Source organism: Ursus americanus, chromosome 9 (assembly GCF_024610735.1).
Source record: "Ursus americanus isolate L20-20 chromosome 9, mUrsAme1.1.p, whole genome shotgun sequence".
NCBI classification, from domain to species: domain Eukaryota; kingdom Metazoa; phylum Chordata; class Mammalia; order Carnivora; family Ursidae; genus Ursus; species Ursus americanus.
The window spans coordinates 13,738,574-13,765,953 of NC_142135.1; the positions used below are offsets into that span (position 1 = coordinate 13,738,574).

At 39.5% G+C, this 27,380-nt stretch overlaps 1 long non-coding RNA gene across 1 annotated transcript in view; it reads right to left on the reverse strand.

The window, feature by feature from the left end:
* Positions 1–4,252: 4,252 nt before the first annotated feature.
* LOC123801900 (uncharacterized) overlaps positions 4,253–27,380 on the reverse strand; it is a 112,897-nt gene continuing 89,769 nt past the window's right edge. Inside the window, exon 3 of the long non-coding RNA XR_006782361.2 lies at positions 4,253–26,169. This is a non-coding gene — a long non-coding RNA (uncharacterized LOC123801900). The remainder of the gene's footprint in view (positions 26,170–27,380) is intronic.

Here is a 27,380-nt window from a genome sequence, read left to right on the forward strand (position 1 = left end):
GCGATCCCTTGGAGGGTACAGATCTCAGAGAACACATTGTTTGGTCCTTCCTGGAAACAGTTCTCTACAGGTAAAATTGGATTATATTGAATATCAAAGAAAGCCTGGAAGTGGGGAAAAGATTTGTGCATGAACAGGAATGGGTAGAAGGAAGAAGAACAAATGATATGCAGCCTTCTCATCTTGGTCCTACCTGTTTGCCTGGTTGACTGTGCTTACAAGAGCTTCAGGGATCATTAGTACCAGCTGACATGCCACTGCATTCCACCTCCGGCTGCTTCCCTCCCTGAGTCATTGCCCAGTCTTTTGCCCTGCAGTTATGCCTGAGATCTCTTTGAGATAGGTCCTAGTGCTTACTCATCTCTATATTGCCATCACCTAGTACAATGCCCAGCAAATAGCAAGTACCCAGTTAATTTCCATTAAGTGAATGAACAAAGGAAAAGAGTTCTTCTCTTAAAATATTTAAAGACAATATTGCAGTGAGAGGGTATTACAAGGCACTGAGTAATCCTGTACTCAGATTCATGGTCCAGATGAATGGTATCCAAAAGCTGCTCCACACCAATCTACCAACTGATGTCAGACCAGTAAAGATGCTTGGTCCCCACCCTGTTGATTATGATTCAGTAGGCCCAGGGTAGGGCATAGGCATGCATTTCTTTAACAAACTCAGCAAGGATTCTGCTTTTCAGGCAGGTCTGTGAACCCTTGGTCTTGACCTCAAAGAAGACAGAGATCACTGAGGATTAGGGTGATCAGAAAAAGATTGAGAAGTTAGGATCTCAACTGAGCCTTCAAACACGGGCAAGTTTGGATAGGTGAAGAGAAGAGAAGGAACATTCAGTCAAAGACACAGAGGGGCAGACACTGTAAAAAAAAAAAACAAATCATATTCCGTATCATTTGGCCTTTCCATCATAATCTTTCCATAAACACCCTTTAGAAATTGTGTCACTGTTGCATAATAAGTCACCCCAAAACATAGTATCTTAACAGACTATATATATATATAGTCTGTTATATATATATAACATAATAATAACATAATATATATATATTAACATATATAACATAATATGTTAATAACATATATATATATATATATCTTTCCATTTCTGAGGGTCAAGAATTTAGGAGCAGCATGGCTGGGCTTTCTTGAATTGGGGTGTCTTAGGAGGTTGTTTTCAGATGGTGACTGGAGCTGAGATCATCTCAAAGGATTCTTTAGTCTAATACCTGGGTTGGAAAGACTCAAAGGGTTGTAGGTTGGAAAAGCTGGGGTGCCCTGGGCATCTTTCTCTACCTATGCTGTCTGTCTACATGGTCACCATAGCATGGTGGATTCAGATAGTCGGGCTTCTTAAGTGATGACCTGGGGCTCCAAAGCATGTGTTCTAGGAGAGTGCCCTGGTAGGAAGAGAGAGAGAGGCAGAGGGAAGGAAGAGCTAACTAGTAGTGTACATGTAAAATTCAAAATGCATGCAGATGAAGAGATGAATAGTAGATGGACAAGGGGCCCTGGACCTTTGGAAGTGGTTAATTTAACTTTAGCCAAACACCAAGGGGTTATCCAGTACTTCATCCAGTTATCCAGTAATCCATATAACTGATCAGCAATATGGATTGTATAGCACATGGAAGAATAATCATAAAAGATACCAACTTCAAAAAGTATGATTTAAGATGGACTTATCACAAGGATATGTGATAAATCCTTCCATTTTTAAAAGCAGGTTTCAATAGTCACTGAAGGCCAGGGAGCATATTTATAAACAAATTAGCTTTGTAGAGTTGACAGGTCTTTATAATTTAAAGAAAAGACTTGAGTCCCATGCCTACCACCTGACAAACCTTGTGATCTTGAACAAAACCTTAACCTTCTTCCTGATCTAGCTATTTATTTCTCCAATTTCATCTCCTTTTATATCTTTCTCAAGCTTCACAGTCCAACTTCTGGATTACTTTCTATTTCCCAAAAGCATAAAACTCTTTCATGCCTCTCTGCTCGTGTTCAAGGTTGTGCTTCTGCTTGAGACACAGTCCTTCTCTACTTCTCCCCATCTTTAGCAGATGTCACCCCTGCCTTCTGCCCTGCATGTACCTGTATCATTGCCCAGGAGACTTGTTGTTTGCACCCCTCGACTAAGAGTCCCTTAAGGGCAGGTCTCTGTCTTAATTAGTTCTGCCAAGCATGCAATGAGCAGAATGCCTGACACAGAATAGTCATCCATAAATATGTATTGTGTTTAAGTGAATAAATCAATGCATATGGGCAAGAAGGAAGGAATTATTTTAAAATGTGGATGATCCATTCTTTGGCTTGATTAGACATTGACACTGATTGGACTTCAGAAGACATTGGCAAAACTCTTTTCATCACCATCATGTTTCAAGATGGAAAAATAAACGAAAAGAAAAAAACTTATTGTGTCTTGTACAATGCACTGAAGGTCTTTGCCTTGTAAATCTGTTGTCTTTTTCTCTCTCAGAATCCTGTGCAAAGATGAAGGTGAGGTTGGGAAGCCCCAGAGTTTATCTCTGTATCAAAGGGCATAGCCTCTTTCATCTTTTGGCTACTAGGGATAGTGCATACCTTTTTCTGTTCCAGGAAGACGTAACAGCATCTCTAATGGGCTGAGGCTGCCTCAAGTAAAGGTGAATGACAATCTGACTCTCATCTCACTGGTATAGCCCACCTCAGTGGGATGGGGGCAAGTAGGACGGGGGGCCTCACTCTGTCTCTTTCCCACTCGAGCAGGATGCTGAGCTAGAATGTGGTGGCCGCACATAATATCCCTTGCGAACCTCCCACTGCCATCCACTAGCAAGCTCATTTCACTTTTCTAGTTTCAGTTTCTTCATCCATGATGTGATAATTGTGACCTTATCATGCTCAGCTTGAAAACTAGGAAGTGTTGTGAAGATCGAGATATACTTAGCAAAACCATCAAGCCTGTTTTCTAATACCTAAGAGGTACTCACAGATGTTATCTTCTCTTCCCTTCTCCCACTTGACCCTCTTCAGAAGATAGTATTCTAGCCATCCCTGATAAAGAGGTCATTTCTGGCTTTCCTTTTCTGCTTAGTAAGGACGGGGTAGGGCTCTGGTATCTGGTGTGTATCTCTCTGGCTTGCATACTCAGGCACACCCAGCCACAGGGCTTTGTTTCCTTAACCTCTAGTTATGTAATAGGTAGGTGTAGGTCCCTGGATTTATTTCCACAAGGACCTGTTTCAAAATCCCTGCTGATTACTCTAGGCTCTGAGCGTGTGTAGGAAAGAGAGAGGCCCACACATGTTTCCCGCTCGAAGCACCAGGCCTGAATTAGGTCATGCAATCATTGCATTTTTCTCCATTTCAAAAGCTGCTGCTATGACAGCAGGTTAGGGCCACAGAGAATAAAGCAAGAGCAGCTAGTTGCTTAACCTTGGTCTGTATTTACACATACATGTTGGCAGGGAAATGGTGACTCATTCCCTTTGCTGGAATACAATGAGTAGGCCAGCTCCTAATGACTTTATTTCAAAGGCTACTTTCCCCCACCTTCAGATAAATCCTCTACAGCTGAATTTAATCTCTGGAAGTGTGGGGCATGTTGGGAAGAGTATTAACCTGTTCTGACACCTAGGGCACCATTGGGTAACATTTAGGGAGTACATACATGGCATCCAAGGAACCCTCCCAAAACCTGTGGGAGGTGAAATAAATAATAGGTGGTGATTCAAAGATTGGTGAGAGTGCCCCAGTGAAAGTTACCACCTACTATGTACCGGGTGCTTTGTCTATGTTTTCTCTAATCCACATGTCAACCCTGCTCATTTTATAACTGAAGCTCAGGCAGGTTATGCAGTTTCTCCAAGATGGTGAGGTTAATAAGCAGCAAAGTTCAGACTCAAATTCCGATACACCCAGTGCCAGAGCCCATGTACTGTGTCATCTGCCTCCCTACAGTCAACACTGGGGGTTTTGCTGCTCCACCACCCATGTCTCTAGCGCAGGCACTGGGAAAGGACCTACTGAGCCTGTTGGTCATAGTCCCACCCACTCCTCTGTCTGCCACTCATAGACTGCATTTTAGCACTCTGGATCTCAGTGAAGTCAGACTTGTACAGAAAGCAGTTGAACAAACATCAATTTTAAAATACTCCCTATAAAAAATCTGTTTCCTTGGTTACTCTTCCTGATGTCTGGTTGTGTCTCTCTTCTTTGATTCTGGAAGTTACTCATACTAAAACTGCTGGTATAATCTTTTCTTTTTTTTTTTTTTAATTTAAGTCAGGCTCAGACAATTTCTGTTCCATGCAACCGCAGACCCTAATGGATGGATACACTGGGGAGCATTCAGATAATAAGTTGGTTGAATATGCACCATATTTTAAGATAGGAGTTCTTACTCATACTCTTAGCTTACTCATAGCAAGCATTAGAATCATCTAGAGGGCTTCATCACACTGATAGCTGGAGCCAATACCCATTTCTGATTAGTAGATCTGAAATAAGGCCTGAGGATTTGCATTTCTAAGAAGCTCCTGGGTGATGCTGACTCTGATGGTCCAGGGCCACACTTCGAGAACCACTGGCTTAGAAGCAATTCAAAGGTGTGACTATGCCTTCCATCACATCAGCTCCTCTAAAAGCCATGAGTAAATATGTAAGTTCGGAGTTCAATGGCTATAACTCACAATCATTCTGTTCTGAAACTTACATATCCCTGGTTTCTTTGTGTATTTTGTCTTTTTGTAAAAGGCAAGACCCAAAGCTTTTTTATTACAAACCATACGATTTTTTAAAAAATTAATAAGCTTTACTATTTAGAGCAGTATTTGGTTCACAACAAAATTAAGCAGAAAATATAGAGTCCCATATGCCCACTGTCCCCACCTGTGCACAGCCTCCTCAACTATCAACATCCCATATTGCAGCAGTGCATTTGTTAAAATCCATAAACCTACACTGACACATTATTGCCACCTAAAGTCCATAGCTTACATTAGGGTTCACTCTTGGTGCTGCATATTCTATGAGTTTTGACAGATATATAATGAAATGTATGCACCACTGCAGGATTGTATAGCATACTTTCACTGCTCTAAAAGCCCTCTGTGTTCAGCCTGTTCATTCCTCCCCCACCCCCACCTCTTGGCAAATACTGGTCTTTTTGCTGTCTCCATAGTTTTGTCTTTTCCAGAATTTTGTACAGCTGGAATCATACGATATGTAGCCTTTTCAGATTGGTTTCTTTCAGTTGGTGATACAGGCATATCGCAGAGATATTGCAGGGTTCCAGACCACTGCAATAAAGCGAACACAGCAAGGAAGGGAATCAAATGAATTTTCTGTTTTCCCAGTGCGTATAAAACTTATGTTTATACCATACTATAGTCTATTAAGAGTGAAATAGCATTATATTTAAAAAACAATGTATATACCTTAATTAAAAGTACTTTACTGCTAATGAAGGCTAACCATTGTCTGAGATTTCATCGACTTGTAATCTTTTTGCTGTGGAGGATCTTTCCTGGATGTTGATAGTCGCTTACCCATTGGGGTGGTGATTGTTGAAGGGGGGGTGTGTAGCAATTTTTAAAATATGACAACAATGAAGTTTGCTGCATCAACTGACTCTTCCTTTCATGAATGATTTCTCTGTAGCCTATGATGCTGCTGTTTGATAGCATTTTACCCATGGGAGAGCTTCCTTCAAAATTGGAGACCATTTCCTCGAACCCGCTGCTGCCTTATCAACCAGGCTGATGCGCTATTCTAAATCCTTTGTTGCTGTTTGAACAATCTCCACAGCATCTTCACCAGTAGATTCCATCTTACGAAACCACTGTCTTTGTTCATCCATAAGAAGCAATTCCTCATCCATTAAAGGTTTATCATGAGATCGCAGCAACGGGTCACATCTTCAGGCTCCACTTTTAATTCTAGTTCTCTTGCCATTTCCACCCCATCTGCAGTTACTTCCTCCACCGAAGTCATGAACCCTTTAAATCCCTCCCTCAAGGTTGGGATTAACTTCCTCCAAGCTCCCATTAATGCTGAAATTTTGGCCTCTTCCCACAAATCATGTATGTTCTTAATGGTATCGAGAATAGTGAATTCTTTCCAGAAAGTTTTCAATTTGCTTTGCTCAGATCCATCAGAGGAACCACTACATAGGCAGCTATAGCCTTACAAAATGTACTTCTCGATAATAAGACTTGAAAGTTAGAATGACTCCTTGATTCATGGTCTACAGAATGGATGTTGTATAAGTAGGCATAAGAACAATTATTAATGCCATTGTACATCTCCATCAGAGCTCTTGGGTTACTAGCTGCATCGTCAATGAGCAGTAATATTTTTAAAGGAATCTTTTTTTGGGGGGAGTGGTGGGTCTCAATAATGGGCTTAAAATATTCAGTAAACCATATTGTAAACAGATGTGCTGTCACCTGGGTTTTGTTGTTCCATTTATACAGAACAGGCAGATTTAGCATAATTCTTAGGGGTCCTAGGATTTGTGGAATGGTGTATGAGCATTGGCTTCCACCGAAAATCATCAGCTACGTTAGCTCCTAACAAGAGAGTCAACCTTTCCTTTGAAGCTTTGAAGCCAGGCATTGACTTCTCTCTAGCTATGAAAGTCCTAGAAAACATTTCCTTCCAGTATAAGGGTGTTTCGTCTACACTGGAAATCTCTTGTCTAGTGTAGTCACCGTCATTAATTATTTTAGCTAGGTCATCTGATAACTTGCTACAGTTTCTACATCAGCACTTGTTGCTTCCTCTTGCATTTTTATGTTATGGAGATGGCTTCTTTCCTTAAATCTAATGAACAAACTTCTGCTAGCTTCAGACTTTTCTTCTGTAGCTTCCTTACCTCTCTCAGCCTTCATGGAACCTCAGAGAGTCAGGGCCTTGCTCTGGATTAGGCTTTGAGTTAAGGAAATCTTGCAACTGGTTTGATCTTCTCTCTAGACCACTAAAACTTTTTCCATATCAGCAAGAGGCTATTTTGTTTTCTTATGACTTGTATATTCACTGGAGTACAACTTTTAATTTCCTTCAAGATCTTTTCCTTTTCATTCACAACTTGGTTAACTGTTTGCCACAAGAGGCCTAGCCTTTGACCTATCTTGACTTTTGACATGACTTCCGCACTGTGCTTAATTACTTCTAGTTTTTTATTTAAAGTGAGAGACATGTGACTCTTCCTTTCACTTCAACACATAGAGGCCACTATAGGTTATTAATTGGCCTAATTTCAGTATTGTTTTGTCTCAGGGAATGGTGAAGCCTGAGGACAGGGAGACAGATGGGGACTGGCCAGTCCATGGAGCAGTCAGAACACACACATTTATCAATTAAGGTTGCCATCTTCTTTGGGTGCTGTTTGTGGTGTCCCACAACAATTACAATGGTAACATCAAAGATCACTGATCACAGATCATCATCACAAATAATAATGAAAAAGTTGGAAATATTGTGAGAATTATCAATGTGTGACACAGAGACATAAAGTGAGCAAATGCTGTTGGAAAAATGGCACCAATAGACTTGCTCAATTCAGGGTTGCCACAAACCTTCAATTTACGAAAAATGCAATATCTGCAAAGCACAATAAAGCAAACTGCAATAAAATGAGGTATGCCTGTAAATGCAAAAATTAAGATACAAATAAACAAGAATAGTAGCATTAAGAAGGCAAGATGATGGTTGGTTTCTTTACATAAACATCTCCTTCAATGCTATTTCCTATTTAATGTTTCATATTTCAGAGACAGAGAGAAACTTACTGAAACAAAATCTTGGAGGAGGAATTTAATTTTTATCCCTCTCGAAAATTCACTACATAGAGCAAAATAAATTTTTCAGCACTAAGGACAATAATGGATGGCCAATGTAAAAGTCACATAATTGCTAATGATGTTCAATTCTGGCACAATTACCTCTGTTTGGAGGTGGGAAAAGCACTCATCTGGCTGTCCCAGAAAGTAGAACACTTAGTATGGACAGTTCTCTAGCCATGTGGTTGTGAATGGGCTATCCCAGGCCAAGCCTCCAGTAACCCTGGGGGAGAGCTAACTCATTATAGCAAATGTAAAGGCCAGAGTCCCTGTGAGACTCATTTGTTTATGCCATGTTGTATCCTCTCTAAATTGCTGCCACCTGGAGAGAATCCTGCAATTATGTTCCTACATCAAAGAATAGTGAGAAATGGGAGTGGATGGACATCTTGGCTCTTTCCACAATTTGGCTATTGTGGACATGGCTGCTATGAACACTGGGGTGTAGGTGTCCCCTTCAGATCACCACATTTGTATCTTTGGGGTAAATATGTAGTAGTGCAATTGCTGGGTCATAGGGTAGCTCTATTTTTAACTTCTTGAGGAACCTCCATACTGCTTCCAGAATGGCTATACCAGCTTGCATTCCCACCAACAGTGTAAGAGGGTTCCCCTTTCTCCACATCCTCACCAACATTTGTTGTTTCCTGACTTGTTAATTTTAGCCATTCTGACAGGTGTGAGGTAGTATCTCATTGTGGTTTTAATTTGTATATCCCTGATGCCAAGTGATGTGGAATATTTTTTCATGTGTCTGTTGGCCATTTAGATGTCATCTTTGGAGAAATGTCTGTTCATGTCTTCTGCACATTTCTTGACTGGATTTTTTTTGGAGAGGGGTTGAGTTTGATATCTTCTTTATAGATCTTGGATACTAGCCCTTTATCTGATATGTCATTTGCAAATATCTTCTCCCATTCTGTAGGTTGTCTTTTAATTTTGTCAATTGTTTCCTTCACTGTGTAGTTTTTTATCTTGATGAAGTCCCAATAGTTCATTTTTGCCTTTGTTTCCCTTGCCTTTGGAGACATGTCTACAAGAAGTTGCTGTGGTCGAGGTCAAAGATATTGCTGCCTGTGTTCTCCTCTAGGATTTTGATGGATTTCTGTCTCACATTTACATCTTTCATCCATTTTGAAAGAGCTGTCTATTGACACATGAATGGATAAAGAAGATGTGGTATATATACATACATACAATGGAATATTACTCAGCCATCAGAAAGGATGAATACTTACAATTTACATTGGCATGAATGGAACTGGAGGGTATTATGCTGAGCAAAATAAGTCAATCAGAGAAAGATAATTATCATATGGTTTCGCTTATATGTGGAATATAAGAAACAGCACAGAAGATTGGAGGAGAAGGGAGGGAAAACTGAATGGGAAGTCATTAGAGAGGGAGAAAAACCATGAGAGACTCTTAAATATAGGAAACAAATTGAGGGTTGCTGGAGGGGAGATGGGTGGTGGGATGGGGTAATTGGATGATGGGCATTAAGGAAGGCATGTGATGAGATGAGCACTGGGTGTTGTATGCAACTGATGAATTATTGAACACTACATCTGAAACTAATGATGTAAAAAAAAAAGACAGTTGGTAAAGCAGAAATGTGGTTTGCAGAAAGCATCAGAAAGATATTATTAAAGACTGTGTTTGGAAATGAGAAAATGAGGTTAATTTCCAATACAGAAAAAAAATGAAGGGGGAAAAAAAAGAAAAGAAATGGGAGTGGAGTATCCCAAATGAGTACCATTGTTATTTTCATTTTCTTGATGATGAAACAAATAATGCAAATGTTCATATCTGATGTGATTTTCTTAGTGGATCCAGATATCAGGTGCCTGACTGAGTACCTCCAATATTTCAGGTTACTGAGATCATTCTGTCCTTTAGTGCTTCAAATAAAATTGACCAAGATTGGCTTTCCCACAGAGATGGAAACACAAAGCATTTCCCCATCCTAACCCTTCTCCAGCTATTTCTCGGATCATCAGAGGGTGATTAGATTGTAATGAATTACACTTCGAATCACCTTTGTCCCATCCCCCCATCCCAATTTCTTTTTCTTTTGTCCTGTGTCTCCTCTCTTTCTAGTGGTCTCCCTTTTGGGTCCTGTACAGTTTAATTTTTCCTCCCTTCTAGTAGATTTGCCTAAAGTTTCAGGGCAATAGACATAGGGATAGGAAACATTTCACAGGGCATCACAAGAAGTAGCTTAATGTTGGCTCTTAGACACCTTAATTCCTCTGACCCTGGGCTTTTCCAGCTCTTCAGAACACATTGGTGGCTCCCACTTTTCCTCAGCCCACATCTTCCCACCATCTTGTTAAATTCCTCTTTTTTTTTTCTATTTGCTCTTAATTTCAACATTTCTCATACTTCTGGGCCACTTCAACTAACTCATCTACTTGGACTCCTCACAGAGAAATATTCTTATGTTAATTTTATAGAACAATTTAATATTCTTTGTGTTACTCCTTTACCTACCAGATCATTCCATGAGGTCTCTTAAGAATGTAGATATGCTGAGAATTTCCTAAATCACCCAGTCCTGGAGACATTTTGCTTAACAGTCTTCCCACAGTCTCTTTCCTTTCGCATGTTACTATGAGTAGCAAGATGAAACCAAGCTGAACTTCAGTGTTTTGCTTGGAAATTTCATCAGCTAAATTTCCAAATTAATTATTTACAAGCTTTGTTTCCCACATTACTTCAGGGCACAATTCTGCTCAGCATTCTGCTTAGCTCCCCTGCCTCCATTTCCGATAACATTTCCATCAGAGCCCTCATCAACAACACTTTCAATATCCACATTTCTACCAACAGTCTGTTTAAGACAATTTAGGTATTCTCCATGCATATTTTTTTTTCTGTTAGGCTCGTTATGTCCTTCTCAGTCCTCTCTAGCAGAATCATTAATATCCATGTATCTACTAATAATATGTTCAAGAAAATCTAGCTTTTCTATCGTGCTTCTCAAAAATTTTCCAGCCCATTCCCATTGGCCAATACCAAAACAACATCCACATTTTTCTTTCTTACAAAAGCTATGATTTTTATCAATAGAAAGAATTAAATGTATACATTTTGAAGTGTTTCTAATAAAAATTGCAGTGGTGATTTCCATTTCACAGAATGAGGACAGATAAACAAATGAGAATATCCAAGAACGTATTTAAAAAGAATATGACAGTACATTTTATATGCACTGTAACATTATAATAATTACAATAATAAGATCTTGTTCAAGTGAATGAAATAATATAGGGAGTAGCCTAACCATAACAGTAAGAATTTATCACTTAATACCTGCTAGGTATTATTCTTAGTGGATTACACAAATGAACTCATTTAAAACACACGACACTCCTTTTATGTATGCACTTGTGTTAGATTTCCATTGCTGCCATAATTGGTCAAAAATACAAAGGGGTTGCTATAATCTAGATATATGTGTTCCCTCAAAATACATACGTTGAAATCTTAACCCCCAAGGCAATGGTCTTGGGAGATGGGGCATTTGGGAGGGACTTAGGTCACGAGGATGGAGCCCCCATGAATGGGATTATTGTTTTTATAAATCTCTTATAGGCCCTAGAGAGCTCCCTCGTCCCTTCTAGCATGTGAGGACACATGAGTGAGCAGTCTTCAATCCAGAAGAGAACACTCACCCGACTTTGCTGGCACCCTGATCTCAGACTTCCAGCTTCCAGAATTGTGAGAAGCAACAATTTTTGTTGATAGTAAGTGACTCAGTCTGTGGTTTTTGTTATAGCAGCCCTAATGGACTGGAGGACATAATACAGTTATGGAAGAGATTAAAAAGATAACAGGGGTCTTAAGAGCACCTTTCTATCAATGAATATTAAAGCATAGATAAAATAGACACATCCCTATAAATGTGCATAGATAAAATCCCCATATATGCATAGATAAACGCATAGATAAAAACATAAATAGATTAAAAAAAATAGATGAATAGATAAAAACGTAAACTCATGGATAAAAAACACATCCCTACAAAGCTTATAAAATATGACTCAATAAGAAGCAGAAAACTTAATTATTCCTATAAACATTTAAAAAAATCAAACCGGTAGTTTAAATTCTCAGTACAAAGGAAACACTGAGTCAGATGGTTATCTGGATTAGTTTTACCAAATATTCAAGGAAAAAATAATTCCAATCTTAAATAAACTCTTTTGAATATAAAAAGAAAGGGAATACTTCCAAACTCATTTTATGAGGCTAGGAGAATCTCAATTATAAAACCTGTCAAAACTCACGGAATAAAGGAAAATTATAAGCCAAATGACTCATGAACATGGATGCAAAATCTAAACAAAATATCAGCCAACCTAATCCAGTAGTATATAAAAATGAGAATATTTCATGACCAACTTGTTTCTCCCCATCAAGGAAATTAAGGTTGGCTTATCATTATAAAATTAATTAAAATGGTTTACCACATTAACAGTGTAAAGGAAGAAAATCTAATGATTATCTCAATGGATACAGAATAATGATCTGATACATTTCAATATCTATTCATGACAAACTTCATAAACTACAAAAGAGAAATTCCATAACTTGATGAAGGGTGTTTACCAAAAACCTAATGCAAGCATCAGGTTAGAAGCTGTTTCAATTATATCCATGAAAGACAAAGGTGTCTTACATTAGGATAGTGGCCTGTATTTGGGGGAGGGGGTAGAAGATGGAGGGAATCAGATATAGGAGAATTTATCATCTCCTTAATGGCAGAGACCCACCACACATATTTTTTGAGAATCACCTAGTCTAGGGTTCTGCACTTAACATGTCCAAAACATACTTATTCACTGATAGATTAAAAAAAAAAAAAGAGTGTCATAAGACAATCTCATTATTTCAGAGTGACATAGTCTGGAGATTATTATAGCCTCCAGAAGATTCTTGCTTGGAGTTGTTCTCTGGTCACAGTCCACCCAGAGTATTTGCTGTACTAATCATTATACTTTTCATATTCATCTGCCAAAAGACCTCATTTGTCCCAAACCCCAAACTAGAATTATTCAGTATAAATTTGTTCCAGACAATTACATTGTTTGAATAGTACCGCAATAATAGATAGCTCTAAACAATACATTTTTTCTTCTACTGATTAAAAAAAATTGGAAAAATATGTGGCCTTAAAGGGCATTACGAGATGGAATAGGAAATGTACTAAATAAAACCTGAAGGGGCTGGGCTTTTAGTCCCTCCTGGGTTATTAAAAAGATGTGACCTTTGATGGAATTCAAAATTTTAGGCCCCTATTTCTTAACCTGAAAGGTACTCCATGATTTACTCATTCATTCAGCAAATTAAAAATGGTTACATGTCAGGCATTACGCCTCTGCCCGTGTTATATAGGTACATAGTTATTGAGAAAATCAACAGTAATAGGATTTCTGGAAAGCACACCATGAAACGCAACTTGCTATACAAAAGCTGATGGGTTTGGGGAGTGTGAAAATTCAACAGCTATCGATTTACCAAATAAGTCTCAATCACCTCATTTGTATTTGTGCCATGTTCTCATCTAGGGGCATGTTGACAAGAATAGAATTAAGTACTAAATTCAACACCAGGATCATGCACCTTCTTTGCAATATGGTAGAAAAAGGATGAATCCTCATCTTCCTTAACTATGTGTATGACCTGATCACATTACCCAACTGTCTTCCTATCAGTTCCTGAAATAGATCTTGAAGCAAAAACTTGGGTGCAGTGAGGATATTTGGAATTTTATCCCAAATATGGGAAAAGTGACACGGAAAGGAGAGACAAAGCTCTACAGTGTCTGAATGAGCCATTACCACTCTGGGCCTCTGGCACCCGATCCTTCTGGAGAACATCTCAGTAATCCTGTAAAGTGCACCTCAGAATTGTCTGGCCAAGGAACAGCACAGCTGGGACAGTTACTCACTGATATTTTTCTCTCACTGTTTGAGAGTTGCCCCTGGCACTTCAGGGCTGCTGTGCCCATGAATTGAGAAGTGCTTGAAGTGGGAAGTTGTCAGCTTCAAGTGAACTCAGTGGTGGGCTCTGGGGATGTGGAATAGGAAATCAACAGCATCTATTACAATAATCAATCCCAGTTTTGACTTCCTGGTCTCTAAATAAAAATGCCTTATCTATTACAGGAGAGTTGTGAGCATTAAAATTTTCTATATCCATTTTTATTAAGAAGAAATGTTTGCCCTAAATGCTTTGGGGAAAGGGTGATAAATATGAAAAAAATGCAGCAGCATTGTTCTTGTAGTGCATGAATCCTCTGACCTAGGAAGCAGGAGTTATAAACCTGTCTTGTCTTCTTCATCTCCTTTGAGCGTGATCCAAGAGGAGATTTTCATAGGAACTTGATGAAAGAGGCCAAGTAGAAAAGCTTGGGTTCATTGCAAATGTTTATTTAACTCAGACACTTCAAAAGCATGTATTGGAGAAATATTTGCGGATTCGTGTCAGATGAATCAACATCCTTTACCCTTATCACAGTCATAGCCTGAGGTAGTGAATTTAGTTAACTGACTTGTGGCTCAGATGGTATGAGACCTGTCTGAGAAGCTCTGGTAATCGGTGTCAAGTTTCTAGCTGCCTTTCCCATCCTGATGCATGAGGGATATCCTGAGCTGAGGCTAGTGAAGAGCAGTGGTGCTCACACTTGGGCGTTCATCAGAATCAGTCAGAGGGCATTTCCAAGTACAGATAGCTGGACCCCACCCCCAACGTTTCTGAGTTAGTAAGTCTGGAGTGGGACCCAAGAATCTATATTTTTGAAAGGTTCCTAGGTGATGCTGATGTAGCTGATTCAGGGACCATGTGTTGAGAACTAATAGTTTAGAAGAAGTCAGAGTCATAAGAATGAGTAGGAGATGATAGGGGTTGGATGTCACTGAATGTCCTGCTGAGAGTTCGATTATCAATCTGAGACCCAAACTCAAGACTGGCCTCTTGTCCTTGGTCTACGGAGCTATCACTGTAGATTCATAATCTCAAAGGGCATTTCCACTTACCTTCCCTTCTGCACTTTGACCCATTCCCCAGCCCAGAAAGTACATACAACTTTACATCTCCCAGGTTTTAGACTATCCTTCCAAAACAAGGCTTTGCTTGGAAGTAAAGAGTGGATTTCACTAACAACTAGACTTTGAAAAGACAGGAGGACTGAAAGGAAAGAAAAGGGAGAAAGAAGGAGAGAGGAAAGGAGTAAAAAGGAGAAGAGGAGAGAGAAGCAGGCAGGACTTCACTTTGTCAGTATTTATTATGCTCCACATTCTATGCTTTGAATGTTCACACATTGTCGACATCTCACAGATGTTCTGTGAGACGTGTTGTTATTCTCATAGGAAAAGCGAGGCTTACACAGATTATAAGATTTACCCAAGCAGACAAGACTTGTAAGAGTCATGGGCAGGACCCACACCCGGAGGTGTTCAATTCAGTCCGATGAAATTTCTACTCTTTTCCAAAGCTTCTCAGGAAAATTGTGTTTATATGGATGGAGAGTAAATTATTTGGAATTGAGAAGCAAAGTCATACGGGTGAGACAACGGTTGCCTCAAAGGTTCAACTGATTCTGATATTTACAATCACGATATGCTCTATGGTCCTTGTTCCTGGCTTGCTGAACTGGAGGTTAATCCTGGGTACCTTTTATAGTGTTGTTACAAAAATGAGGGAGCACTTGAATCTCCCTGACTTTGTATCTGTTAATCTCACTGCCTGAGAGGCTCTCTCTATTCTTGGTAAAAGCGATTATGTTGCAGATGCCTTGGGAATAGTATTCCTGATCCTAGAAAACATCCCTTAGTACAGGGCTTCTTAGAAAGCCCAGAATTGGCCTGAGACGGTGGATGTGGGGTCACAGATCTACCTGTGCAGAAGCTTATGGGGTCCTCATTCTATTTGAGGTTACCATGAGGTAACCTTACAGTTTGACAATTGATGGCATTCAACAGCGAGAAACATTTCAGCACTCCACTAGACAGCGTTTGCCTCATGAAATAGTGATTTTTACGGTGTTTGTTATTCTATTCCAATTTTACTACTTCTACCCCGATTGCTCTAGATTTCTCCATTTAAGACAAGCCATTGACAATAGTTGCCATTAGTCAATTTAGGCCAGCAGTATGTAGAGTTCAAAAGAAGCAGTTAAGAGCAAGAACTACAAGGAGAACAACTTTCACTGAAATATAAGGATGATCTCTAGAACTTGAATTATTCAGGTATGCGATGGTCTTGCTTAGGCACCTCCATTCCCCACTGTAGTACCAAACCTGAGACTGGATGAACATGTAGAGGCCATATTGTGGAGAAATGGGCAATGGGCTTGGTAAGCACTGAGCTTTTTCAACCTTGTTATCTAGGCAAAGTGATGGAAAACATGGCAGCTGGGGAGAGATGAGAGTCAGATGAAGGACCTATAAGTGACCATCTGGGATACTCTAATCATTTACCTTCATAACACCCCTTTTAAGATGCAAAATAGGCACAAGTCCAACATTACCCAGACTCTGAAAGGAGACAAGGTTGAAGCAAGGAATAGCCTCTTTGAACTTGTAGGTAAACACAAACTGCACAAGAGTATCTTTCCAGTATCAGGCAGTTTTTCTAAGTACAAACCACAACCAAATTTAAAAACTACATAATAAGTCATATTCAAATATGTGGTTCCTTTCTGGGGCCAAAAGGGAAATAAAAGCATGAAAGGGGATAAGAAGGGTGGGGATCCGCAATGCATTTGTTTGAAGCTAATTTGCATAGAGAAAAAAGAGATTTGACTATGAAGTCCCTCACACATGTAAAATAGAAAGCCAACCTTATTAAAATTGTGTAATGTGATCTGTGAATTAAAACAATGATACCATTTTTTAACATAATTCAACACAGATTTTTTTTTCTTTTAACAAAAAGCCCTAGTGATGCTAAAGTTAAAATCTAGGTCCACTTTACTTATGTAAATTGGAAGAAAGACTATTGCATAACTATAGGAAGGTGGTGTTTAATGAAGAAGCTTACAAACATCTAGAACTCCCTCTGTGAAAGAACTCGAACATTAGAACACTAAAAACTAAATTCCACATAGAAAGGACTTGTCATTTGAGACCCTGGCTCTCCTATCCTGGAATGCATTCTGGAACAAAGTGTTTGTCATATGAACTTGTGTATGTGTGTGTTTGGGGGGGGGGTACATATTTGTGGCAAAACTAGAGGGGAGAGCAAAAAGGAACCATTAGGAAGCAGAAGCCCAAGAAGCCCATAGAGGGTTCCACCAGAATCCCCAAACAAAGTTACAAGAAACAGATTAAGAAGCGTAATGAAAATCCAGGGAACTGGAGGGAAAGGAAGGGTGCTCACAGCAGCACATCATTTCGTAGTGGGTTTGCAGATAGGCACACCTGGGTTCCCACCTATACAACTTACAAGTCACACTGACAGAGAAAGAGTATTCCATTTCCCAGGACCTTGACTCCTTCTTGGTAAATGGAAGAATAATACCCACAGTATGGAGTTATTATAAGATGACATTGAGCTAATACATGTAAAATACTTTGCAGGATCTGAGTGCTTAAATTCCAAGATCTAAATGCTTAGTAAATGCAGTATTATTAAGGAGCGAACAGAGATATGTGCAAGACAAATACAAACTAAATTCATTCTCTGAACTGTGTTTTATGGTCCACTCACGTGGGATATCAGCCTACGTTAAAAGGCTCAGATAGCAGCCATATAATGTCACTGTGTGGCTTAAATAATATTACACATACACACACAATTATATATAATTGTCTGGCACATGGTAAGCATTCAGTAATTCATGGCTCTTTTTTTTTTTTTTTTTTTTTCATGGCTCTTATTAAGAAAACTTCTCTCGCTTTAGGTTTGTACCTAAGATTAATCATCGTGCTAGAAAATGGTCTTGCCATGAATATACAAGTCACAAAAAGGAAAATAATAAATGGATAATAAACATAGAAAAATGTCCAACAAAAAATATAAATTAAAACAATGGTACCACTTTTTATATAAGGCAACACAGATTTCTTCTTCTTTTTAATGCTAAGCTGTAGCGTGCTAAGGATTCATTAAAATAAGTGGTCATACATTACTGCTGGGAAAGTAGATGGCAATGACCCCTTAGAAAGTCATTTAGCAGGGTGTAATAAGAGCCTTCAAGCATTCAAAAACTCCATCCAGTAATTCCGTTTCTTAAAGTCTAACCTATGGAAATAACTTAAAATTCAAAGGGAAATACATATAAATATGCTTCCCTGTAGCATTTTTTCAAATAGCGAGCAATGAGAAACAGCCTAAATAGTTAACAGAGGAAGAACGTTTGCTTATGCAGCTTCCACACTGCACGTTTACTTAATGAAATATTATATAGCTATTAAAAATGATGCCAATAAAGAGTATAAAATAACATATTAAAAGCTTACAATGGCACGTTAAGGATAGAAGCAGGGTATAAAATTATTTAAATAGTAGGTTCACAGTATATAAAACAACTTATTAAAAGCTGAAAGAAAACATACTGATTTAATAGTGATTATCTGAGGATGCTAGTAATTTTTCTTTATTTTTTTCTGTTCGCAAAGTTTTTCTAGAGCAAGCATGACTTTTTTTTTTATAAAGTGATAAAATCCAAAGACATTTCCTTTAATCATTCCAGAAGCAAGATTCTTTAGTACAGGGGTCAGCAAACTATAGCCTATGGGTCAAACCCAACCTCCCACCTGCTTTTGCAAATAAAGTTTTTTTAGAACACAGCTCTACTAATTCATTTATGTTCTACTGATGGCTGCTTTTGCACTAACATGGCAGAGTTGAGAAACTGTATGGCCCACAAAGCCCAAAATATTTATAATCTGACTCTTTACAGAGAAAATGTGCTGACTTCTGATTTTAAAAAATTCCACCCAGAACAGTTGACATAGTTCAACAGCTTCAAAGTCACTGTCCTCCAACCTGGAGAAACGATACTTTAACAGTCCTGTAGAAAGTGTCAGTCCAAGGATAAAATATCTGATGATTTTAAGGTTGTTAACATTTTTTTCCAATTTTACAACTTCTACACAGATACCTCTAGATTTCTCCATTTAAGACAGGCCACTGACAATAGTGGCTTTTAGTCAATTTAGCCCGGCAGTATGTAGAGTTCAAAAGAAGTGTGTAAGAGTACAAACAACAAGGGAGACAGCTTTCATGGAAAGATGAGGATGATTCCTAGAACCTGAATTATCCCAGTATGGGATGGTCTTGTTCAGGTGTCCGGATTCTCCCTGAATTATATTAAATCTGAGACTGCACGAACATATAGCAGGTGTATTGTGGAGAAATGGGCGGTGGACTGGGTAAGGACTAAGCTCCTACCACCTTGCAGTCTAGGCAGAGTGATTGAAAACATGGCACCAGGGGACAGAAGAATCCACCACCGACCATCTGGGATACCCAAGTTATTTACATTTGCAACACCCAACAACCTGATTCCGTATCATCGATTTACAGGCTCCCAGGGACTAGGAATTCTTTCTGAGGCAGCCCATGCTATAGCTTCCACTTGTTTATAAATACCAAAGAATTTACCTTATATGGGGAGGTTCCAACAGATTTAAATTCTCATTTGAAAGGATTACAGGCCATTTTCCGCTTTATCTCTTTTCTTTCTTTAGTTCGGCCTGGAGGGCCCTCACTAGGTCTTGGAGGAAAGTGAGAAGAAGGATGTGAATGTTCCTTAACTGTTGATGCCTCTGCTTCTTTGGCAATGCCTACTTGTTCTTCATGGCCTTATCCTAGGCAAGAGCCAAAGCTGGCTTTCTGCAGGCCTACACAAGCTCTTCTGGATGCCTTGTGAAACACACCAGTTGATCCTTAAATCCCTAGTGGCTGTACATCTTACAGCCTCGGATGCTGTGGGCCTCAGGCCACAGCCCATCATCCTAGCTGTCTCTTTGTTCTCAAAGGACTCCCTCCTTGGTTCCTATTTGACCTGTGGGAATTCATACATCTTCACTAAATGGTGAGGGCAGAGGATGCTTTCTCTGCCCCCTTGTTCCTCTCCCACTTCTTCTAACCTCCAGTAGACTCCAGTGCTGAGCACGCTGCCTAAGCAGAAACTGAGTATCTATGAGTGGTTCTCATGGAGTTACTCCCTTTCCTTGGCTTTAGAAAAGTATAAGAAGGCTTTACTGTATATTCTACTAGTCCAACAATTCATGACTGATCAATTTCTCCTCTATCTACCCCTCACTCAAAGCGGCTTTTTTACTCTCATTTACATTAGTGTAAAAATTGATATTGGCAGGTATATGGGGGCCTGGGGTGGTGGTGGAAAACAGCAGAACGGTACAAGTGCCTCTTAATGAACCCCCGAGAAAATGTCTGTCTGTGATTATTTGTGGCTCTGTATAGATATTTTGGGTACCTAGTGGTTTTTTACAGCTTTGCATTCTAATCATAATTTTGGAACAACAGGCAAAATCCCACTCAATAGTGGGTTATACCGTCACTGCCTGGCTTGACCATGGTTAGCTGAAGCGTGTTCTAACAAGAAGTCCAGTCCCAGGAAATGCTTCACTCAGTAAAGCCATTTACTTTAGTATAAATAAAATCTAAACCAAGATAATCAAATTGCCTCTTAGGCTCACAGAAACCCCTTCACATAAAATCACTATGAATATAAAAACTTTGCCAAGGCCTTTAGGTTTCTTTAAGTGAGCACTGTCACTGTGGCCTACTTTTTAGTGTATAAAAAGTTTCCCTTTATATATTGCTATCATTCATTCATCTCCTTATCCATGCAACTATTCAACATTTACTGAATACCTCTTCTACTCCAGGTATGCATTAACTGCATCTATTAGAAAAATTATCTACAGTCTTATTCATTCCTCACATCATCCTTTAGAGACAGATGTGGCTGCTAATTTGCTATCCTAAAATTGCAAATGAGGAATCTAAAGATCAAAAACATTGATTACTTTTTCCAAGGTTACACAGCTGTTAAGAGAAGGAGATGGGGTTGGGAGAGGAGAAGGAGGAGCTGGGGCTTAGCTAGTGCACTGCGGTACCCCAGACTACATCATACTGTTACTCAAGAATGTTTAGCAACAAAGCACATCTACAAGGAAAGAAAGGCTGGGGACAAATTCTGTATTCTTACCCAAATCTAGCAATATGATTGAATTGAATGTGATTGAATGCCAGGACCACCTCAGAGTTTCCAATGTAATTCTGAGGCACCGTTGTGCATGTTACAGGGACACAAGTGAGTAAATCCCGAGCTGAGTCTCACTTCAAAATTCTTCAAGTCTCTCTTTTTTAAAATTTGATTGTGTGATTTCCAACGCCAGAAGGCTCCCCTTGCACATTAGTTAGGCTGACAAACAAGCACAGTAATGACAAAGAACTGGCCTGTTTAATTTGGCCTTGCAACAATAGACTACAGAGCGGGCCTAGCTGGTGTCAGGTTATTCTGGATTCGGTGAGAACCTTGGTCAAAGCATCACCAGCCATAGAAGAATTCCAGAAACTCTCTTTATTTGGAAGTGTGAGTGTTGGAACTCCACAGCAGGGGTTAAGCATGTCTGAAACTGGAAAATAAAGTTTCACACAGTACTAAATATAACTTCCTGCCAGGCAGGTAGGGGCTGCTTGCCAAATTTTGATGGTTGTTAAGATCCAAAAACCATGTAGAGGGCCAATGTTTTGACAACTGAAATTGCTTTCGAGATGGGTAAATCTGCCCTATTTAAGGGGAGACAAGGGTTGAAAGAATTAGTTAATTACCTCTCACCCCTAAACTTTCCAAACTTCAAATATAGCAAGCTCATCACTTACTTTCGTATAAATAGAATCTAAACCAAGATAATAAAATTACCTCTCAGGCTCACAGTACACTTTAGCATGGAAAGACAACTCAGAAAATCTATTTGCCAAGATAACTTAAAAGGAGGTAAATAGAAGTCATCAGAGAAAGGGGTAAGAGAAGAACTTTTAACAACATTGACCAAACAGTACCTCTTGGAACTTCTATTATTCTGTTTTTCTGTTAAATTTCCATCAGATAGTAACTCTTTTGAAGGCAGGCAAAAGGTCTGCCGTCATTCTTGCTATATTCCCAGCACCTAGTACAACGCCCTGCACATGAATAAAGGAGGTCTCAAATTCATACCTGCTAGAGACCATGAAGAGGTAATTCCTTACTCCGAAAGTAGCAAAATGGCTGGTGTACAGGGTAAATGGGTAGCACTGAGAATGAAATCAAAGGATTCTGCATTTTTTCTTAAAAGATTTTATTTATTTATTTATTTATTTGAGAGAGAGAGAGAGACAGCCAGCAAGAGAGGGAACACAGGCAGGGGGAGTGGGAGAGGAAGAAGCAGGCTCCTAGCGGAGAAGCCTGATGTGGGGCTCGATCCAAGAACGCCGGGATCACGCCCTGAGCCGAAGGCAGACGCTTAACGACTGCGCCACCCAGGCGCCCCAAGGATTCTGCATTTTTGCTCAGAAATGCAGTCTGGCTCTCTCCAGAACGAAGGCAGGCAGGGTTTTAGGGAGGTTGGCAAAACTGAACTTGGTACAAGTGTGAGATATGGTGTTCATTTGGCCTACATTTTTTACAACAACTATGCCCCCAAGTACGTGGCTTTGGCATGATATCCTTCTACAGCCCAAGGACTAGGGAGTACATGACCTCACTGTCTCCTGGGAAAACCCTGCTTCTCATTCCTTCAGGCCCTTGCTAACTCATGGTTTTAAATTCAAGAGGATCACAGAGCTGGAGGAAATAGTTAGCATGCCAGAGGACAGCATCGGGCTAACAAAATTACCTGCACAAGCCAGGCTGAAACATATCACATGACATGAATGATAATGCCCCACAACTTTGATTTAAAAAATTCATGATTTGATCTCAATGTAGACGATCAGGTTGGTTTGCAGTTTATGTTTAAAAATATCTAGAAGGAGGCAAGGTAAGGTGGGTATTTTACTATAAGTTGAAGCTGAGACTAGAGTGTAATATGACTTAGTAAACACAGGCAAAAGTGGGGGGGCTCTGGAAAGAAATACTAGGGGACAAAGAAATGTAACGGTCATAACTAGGAATATCACAAGAAAACATGCTATAATACCACTTCCTGTGTCATTTAACATCCCCATGCCTGGGGGTCTCCATCCATACAGTAGAAATGATAAAGCCAATAGTGCCTTGTTGCCAGTGTTATCATGAGGATTAAATGACATAATGCAATTAGGGTCATTCTGACCATTTGTGCCATTTTTAATGGTAACAATAATGAATTCAAGCTCTGAGATATACTGGAACAATTTGCAGAGTACTGGAAGGATGAAGATAGAAATAGATGTCCCAGTTTCATAAAAGAAAAACCTGGAAGAAAATTTAAATTGCAAGTGTACATAATACAAGTGCAAAATGTACATCAAGCCATTCTGTTGGATCCACTGGGATTTAACCCCACATGTAAGAAAGGCACTTTGAATAAATCCCTATGTCTCCAACTTTGTTTTCAGCCACTTGCTGCCTACAGTTAATGTTCTAACAACTGTACTTTTTGTCTTAGGTCATTCCATCACTGGACCCCTCCACCTGGAATGTTCTTCTCCTACCTTTTTGCCTGCTTATCTCTTTGAACTCCCTAGTCCCAAAAAGAAATTGTATGTATTTGATTTATTTTTGTAATTGACAACTGTCTGTGTATTTTAGGGGAGGATCTGGAAATACTTTTTGACTATTGGTTTTAGGCTCCGTTACTGCAGAAATAGTAAAAAACAGTTTCAGAGCCTTAAACAATTAAGATACAACTTCCCACTGGTGTGTGAGGGCCTGGGGAAACTCTGACCCACCATTTCCTGCATGTAAAATGGCATGTTATGTCAGGGGGAGCCGTGAGGGTAAATATTAGGAGCACCTTTCAGCCAGAGATTTTGAAGCAGTTTAGGAACACGAATACACTTACTCTGATTCATAAAACACACACATCTACTGATGCTGATCATAAAACCCTTCCTGAAGCATTCCTGTGGTTCCTGTGGAGCCGCACTTGCCTGTACATTTTCTCGATGGAGTCTAGCCTCCCTCCTGGTCTCCCTTTCTGGGCTGTAACTCGGTAACTCTACCTCTCAGAGCGTGCCTTGGCGGCCTTCAGGAACAGCGATCTCTCTGTTCAAATCCAGAGCATAATGAAACATTGTCTGCTACAATATGCAACATGTGAGGTTTCCACTAAAGTAATTGGAAGGGAAAACATTTTGCCTTCATCTAGTAGCAAGGCCTGAAGTCAGAAACATGGAAATGGAAATGAGGTGGGGCTGGCGGGGGGGTGGGGGTGGGGGGGGTGGGGGGGGCTGATCATCCGAATGGGGCTGGAAGGAAAGTTTGCTCTAAACTGAAAAGCTTTAGTTGGGGGCTGAAACGAAGACAGTGTTTTGGAGGGTTCCACTGTCTAGCAAGGAGAAGCAGATTAGAGCTGAAGAGACCTGAAGTCTAGACAACACTCTTCCACTAATTAATCTTGACTCATTTGCCAAATTACGGAAACGTGTGTAAAGCGACTCTTACTCTGCATAATGCCCAGGTGAGGCACTAAAATAGATAGGAAAATACAACAAACTTACACACCAGTGGTTTTCAACCAGGTTGGAAGTAGAATAAAATTGAATTACATCAGAAGCTTTTTGCTTAAACATATGCCCCGTTTCCTCCTTCATTACCCTCCTATTCAAGCATTAAAATTTTAAATAATTTATTTGAAACATTATATGTTAATGTAACAAGAGAACAAGAACAACAACAACAACACGATCACAAAAGTTAACATCTATTGAGTGTGTCATCTGTGCCTGGCATTGTGCTAAACCCTTTGCATACATTACACGATTAAAATCTCGTAACAGTGTGGGCTCTGTGCTATCCTCACCCTGCATCACAAATGAAGAGGCTAAGCACATGAAGCACATTCAAGTAACCACCCAAGTTACACAGAGTCACTCTATAGTTCAGAAACTGGACAGGAGAGGGTGAAACAATCACAGTCTTCACTTGAGACTTCCATACCAGGGAAATTTTCCAATGTCCACCCCCTCCTTAATCCCACACCCTCTCTTCTTCTGTCAATGAAAGAGCACAGAAGTCTGCTTTACCATGACCTCTTCTTGAATATAGATCTATTTTCTGCTAATTTCAATATGTAGACAACTTGAGCTAACATTTTAAAAGGTATAGCAAGCAGTTCTCCGGACGGGGAGCCTGTAAACATAACCTCAGTAACCTTCCGACCGATCTCTTAAACTATTTGAGCCGTGGGGGCTTCCTCTTCTGTAATAGAAGGGGGCTTAGCTAGATTGTCTCTAAGTTTTCTTTCGACAATTAACATTTTCTGTTGGGGGGGTTGTCTTCGCGATGTAGATGTTAGGAACTATTCTGTCCCTGTAAAAGGTTAATACAGGTGGTAGGTTAGGGACTAGTGGTGGCAAAGAGGCTTCCAAGCACCCTCGCGATCTTGCCAAGTTGGCGGTTTTCAGGAGTTTCTGTATCAGTTGGTCATAATAAAGCAATTGAATAAGGAATGACAGAATGCTTCAATAAAAGAATAAAAGACTAAAGAATAATGTGAACCCCAGTTCTAGCAAATCTCTGGGTCAAGCAGGAGAGTATAATGGTTAAGAGAATGGACATTAAAGACATACAATTACAGCTTGTACTTATATAATTATTTATGTGATTACTTAACATTTATCTTATTCACTAAGCTATAAACTCCATGTAAGTAGGCGCTATAACTATTTTGTTCACATATCACCTGCATGCATAATGTCTAATGCCAGTGTTGAATAATTGAATAATAGATTAAAAATCAGCCCTCCTTCCTACTGGTTATAAGAAACTCAACTAGGCATCTCACCTCTACCATTTTCAAATTCCTCTATAAAACTAGGATAATAGCAGCACCTACCTCTTTGGGATTTTTCAGAATTAAGTCATATACCTGAGCTATGATAAAACAGTGGGTAAAATAAGAATAACAAGCTTGATATTTGACACACTCTCTTCCCTCCAAGTTCTCCAGACCAACTGTATGAAATAGTGACTTGTTGCTAGTAAATCCAGGATGAAGACACCCCTGCTTAGGCTCCAAGCCAAATAGGTCCCCGTATTCTTCACTCAGATGTGAATGAACTCAAGACTGGCAAAGCCATGAGTCAACAGCTGACTTCTCTTACCTTGAGAAGAAACTCACACTGCCCAGGAAATGTGTGCATCCTAGGAGCTGGCTGAATCTAGGAGAGAATGGAGAAGAGAGGTGGGTGACATGTGTTCAGGACTCCTTTGCCAATCCCACTCCAAGCCAATCCAATTATGCATTCTATATCCCTTGGAGAAGCAGAGGTGGGGAAGAGAAATACCAGGATTTAGAGTGCTTCTAATAGTTCCAAGAAGACAGATGTCCTTATTTAATGGGTCTGCTCAGAAACACTGGAAAGAGAAAATGGAATCCCTAACAAAGGATAGTACCAGCTTGCTAGGATTTCTTATGAGGTTTACATGTAAATTACAATAGCAGTTCTTTTCCCTTTTATTATTATTATTATTATTATTATTATTATTATTATTATTATTATTATGTGGGCTCCATGCTCAGCATGGAGCCCAAACTGGGGCTTGAACTCATAACCCTGAGGATTGAGACCTGAACAGAGATCAAGAGTTGGATATTTAATCAACTGGGCCATCCAGAAGCCTCCACTGACTTCTTCTTTTTTTTTTTTAGTCACCATACAGTACATCCCTGGTTTTTGATGTAAAGTTCAATGATTCATTAGTTGAGTATAACACCCAGTGCACCATGCAATATGTGCCCTCCTTACTACCCATCACCAGCCTATCCCATTCCCCCACCCCCCTCCCCTCTGAAGCCCTCAGTTTGTTTCTCAGAGTCCATAGTCTCTCATGCTTCATTCCCCCTTCTGATCTCCACTGACTTCTTAATTGACTTTCAGTATCACTTCTCTCTTCAAACCATTCTGACTGAGTTCCATGATAATCTGATGCTGGCTTCCAGTAGGTCAATTTCAGGTTATCCTGGATACTTCTATTCTTAGCAGTTAAATTTCATATGTGCCAAGAATCAACTGTATTGACTTCCAAACCTGTTTATTCTAGTGGAATTGATGATTCATAAAGTGCTACATAAACACATCAAATCTGATTTTGTAAAGAAAACGAGTTTTATTTCTTTATAATTAAGTTAATATTTTGGAAGAGTGGCAAAGGCGAGCCTCACCAAAGTGGTATGTGCCATAAGTACCATTGTAAAAGACTGGGGAAAACAAAAATCTAGAGGGGTTTTACTTCAGATTGCAGTTCATATTCCTTACATTTTCTCTCCATTGAAGCACAAACAAAAGTCATAAATGAATATATTAATGCATTATTGGGAATGTACTAATGCATTAATGCAAAAGATAACATAGAAGTCTTATGTTTTGGA